The sequence below is a fragment of the Anopheles coluzzii genome (genome assembly GCF_943734685.1).
Source record: "Anopheles coluzzii chromosome X unlocalized genomic scaffold, AcolN3 X_unloc_9, whole genome shotgun sequence".
Lineage (NCBI taxonomy): Eukaryota > Metazoa > Arthropoda > Insecta > Diptera > Culicidae > Anopheles > Anopheles coluzzii.
In genome coordinates this window covers 113,682-117,500 of record NW_026054524.1, presented here as the reverse complement: position 1 = coordinate 117,500, position 3,819 = coordinate 113,682, and positions in this window count along the sequence as shown.

The following is a 3,819-nucleotide window of genomic DNA, read 5'->3' as shown; positions in this document are numbered from 1 at the left end:
AACACAAGTTGTCCCGCTAAGCAGGGCAAACTAAGTGACGGGCACCCGTGAGGACACCCGCCACTCCTAACGTCAGGTGCGCCCGGAGGCACACTACTGACAGCGTTCTAGTTAGCTTGACTGAGTCGCGTTCGTTATCGGAATTAACCAGACAAATCATTCCACGAACTAAGAACGGCCATGCACCACTACCCTTAAGTTTGAGAAAGAGCTATCAATCTGTCTTACCTCAATAAGTTCGGACCTGGTAAGTTTTCCCGTGTTGAGTCAAATTAAGCCGCAAGCTCCACTTCTTTTTTTTTTTTTTAAATTCTTCAAGAGTTCTTTATTGAGGACCATTGTTTCCCGAAAGAACCCCGCTCCTACCGGCGGGGGGTTACCACTAACGGATTTCCCCCCGCCGGGAATTCCGCCCGTTTGGGCCTTTCTCTTTATTTATTTGAATTCAAAAAACGTTTTTTTTTTTTTTTTTTCACTATTTTTCCTTTCGTGAAAGGTTTTCGTTGCCGCCTTTTTAACATTAAATATGTTCCGGTAACCGTTGTCCTTGTCCTAATCCTTGCAGGTTTCACCGTATCATCACAGAGCTGCGTCAGCGCGCGGACACGTTCGCCGATGTTACGGCAGCTCGCTCGTCATCCGTGAGGCTGCTTCTTCGTTCGGCAAGCTGGGAGCTCGGCAGCTCGTCCCACGGGGGAGGCTGAGCCTCGACCTCCGCTTGCCGTTGCTCCAGCCGCCGCTGCCTCTCTCTCTGCCGCCGGTTAATGCGACGCCGCTCCACTTCCGCTGCAGATGGTGGTAGTCGCCCACGTCGTTGGCGACCCTGCGGAACAGCTCCTAGCACTCCGGCCCGACGCCTTTCCCGGTATTGGAGCTGCATCAAGTTACGCCGCAGTCGCCGCATCTCCATCGTGCGTGGGGAGGGAGGCAATCCCCGGCTGCGCGGGGGGATTGGCGGCTCTGGAGGGCTGACCTCCTCCTCCTCGACCTCCCCTGTCGGCTCCGCTACATCGTCGGCCGCGTCGTCATTGGCCGCTGCGCGTGCCAAGATAGCCGGGACGACCTCGTCCACACCGAGCCGCTCCTGCCGACGCCGCTGCCGCATCCGCCGGGCGCTGCGGTTGCGCACCTCTCGGCGTCGCATCAGCCGTCTCCGCTCTGCCTCCGCCATGTCCTCGGGCGGGCTGGATGCAGGAACTGGCTGAGCAGCCTCGGCGGCTGCCAAGTTTTGCTGCTCCTCCCGCCAGTCCTCCTGCAGAACGGAGAGGATCTGCCGAGCCGCTTGCTGGATGCGGTCCCACCACTCCGCACTCTCCAACAGGCGGCTGCCGAGGTTGTCCTCGTCGACGCCGTGCAGCAACTCCGCGCGAACATCCGCGAAGCGGGGACACTGGAACAGTACGTGGGCCACCGACTCGACCGACCCTGCGCACCTGGGACAGTCCGGGGATGGAGCGAACCCGAACACGTGCAGGAACTCGTGGACGAAGGCATGTCCACTGAGAACCTGCGAGAGGTAGAAATCTACCTCTCCGTGTTTCCGCCCCGTCCACAGGCGCACGTCTGGCACTTGTCGGTGGGCCCAACGTAAGTAGCGGCTGGTGTTATTCGCCGCCTCGTCGTCCCACTGTTGCTGCCACAGCTGCAGCGATGACTCCTTTTCCTCCTGGCGAATCGCCTCTCGACTGCTGTCCGGGCTTAACTGCAGTCGGTTGTAGCAGCGGGCGTCTTCCTTCACCAGGAGGTGGTATGGCAGTTCTCCGGCTAAAACCACCGCTACCTCGCAGCTCGTGGAGTGGAAGGCGCTCGTGATGCCCTGGGCCAGGGGGCGCTGCACGCGATCCAATATCCGCCTGCACCACTGTAGGTCCGAGGCTTCCGCCCAGACGGGTGCGCCATAGCGGATAATGGACGCGGCCACTGCGGCGAGCAGCTTCCGCTTGCTCACTTGGGGGCCGCTGTGGTTGCGCATGACGACACGCAATGCTCGCACCACACGGAGGGCCTTGTCCGCGACCATCTCGACGTGTGGGCGCCACGACAGGTGGTCGTGTAGCATGACCCCCAAGTAGCGGATCGACCGCTTCGAGCGCACTTCCACTCCACAGATGTTCACAGGGATGTTTTTGTATCCGCTTCGCTTGCTCGACACCATCAGCAGCTCCGTCTTCTCCGGCGCCAGGGAGAGTTTGTGCCGCACCATCCAGCTGTTGACCGCTGCCACCGCTTCCTCCGCAATCGCTGCTGCGTGTTCAGGAGTTGTCCCCGCTGCCAGGATCGCAAGATCATCGGCGAATCCCACGATGGAGGCGCCCTCAGGGAGCTCTACGGCTAGCACACCGTCGTACATTATGTTCCACAGTGTGGGGCCCAATATGGACCCCTGTGGAACACCTGCCGATACTCGGCGGGTAACCGGCCCGTCCGCCGTGTCGTACGTAAGCTCCCTGTCGGCGAAGTAGTCCTGCAGTATGCGGCACAACTGCACGGGGACTCCCTTCGCCTGGAGCGCCTCGGCGATGCTCTGCCAGCTAGCCGTGTTGAACGCGTTACGGACGTCCAGGGCCACAACCATGAGGCAGCGCCGGTCACGGTTGTTTGTCCTTCCAAAGGACTTCGCCCTTCGTCCCGCGTCCACGACCTGCTGGATGGCCTGCAGAGTCGATCGCCCTCGCCGGAATCCGAACTGCTGCTCAGACAGTTGCGGACTCTCTGGATCCTCGATGTATTCGTTGAGCCGGTTCAACAGCAGCCGCTCCAAAGCCTTGCCCGTATTATCGAGCAGGCAAATCGGGCGGAAGGACGACGGCTCGCCCGGTGATTTGCCTGGCTTTGGCAGGAGCACCAGTCGCTGCTTTTTCCACGGCTGCGGAAAGCAGGACGTGTCCAGGCACTCCTGAAACACCCGGCGGAAGGGCTCCGGTTGCTGCCTGAGAGCAACCGTAAGGGCGGCGTTCGGTACTCCATCAAGCCCAGGAGCCTTCCGCGGGTGCATACTGGCTGCTATATTCTCCAGCTCGGTCAGGCCGATCGATCGGAGCGGCGCCATGTTGCCAACTCGGAGATCGGGCCACTCTACCGGCGGATGAACCGGGAACAAGGCGTCGACAATTCGCCGCAGTTCTGCTGGATCGCGTTCCGGGGCTGAGCGGGCCGCCTGGAACCAGTGGAAGACCTTCCGGAAAAAGTTTCCGGTTTCATCCTCCCTGATCGACAGCAAGAACCGGTCGAACGCCTCGTTCTTGCTCACACGAATAGCCTTCCGAAGGCTCTCCCTGGCAGCTGCGAGTTCCGTTTGGAGCTGTTCGTTGGGCGGAATGGTCCTCATCGCCATTTGCTCCTTTCTGGAGAGTTCTTCGATCATCGTCTGGATCGCCGGAGTCCACCAGTAAGCTGGCCGACCTGTGTGGTCCTGCGCTGGGAAGACCCGCGACATCGTCTCGTCGCAGACGCTGGTCAGCGACTCGACCAAGCTTTCGACGCTGTTAGCTTGACGGGCGAACCCAGTCATGGCCAGCGCTTTCCCGAAAAGCTGGGAGTCAAACTGACTGGTCTTCCAGCGCGTACCGGCATTGCTTACGCGGGCCGGGCGCTGTCCACGCCGTGCTGCCCGATCCCTCGATGATGGTGGACTCACGCCAACCTCGTACCGGACGTAACGGTGATCACTGAGCGTTACCACGTCGGGAACGCGCCAGCCTAGGGCGCTGTCCTCGCGCGGGTCGAGACGGCTGATCACACTACTGGCGAACGTAACGTCCGGTCGGCTGGGCGGAAACCGAGTTGTGTCCGCTCGGTTCCCCTTGAACGTTGGCAGAC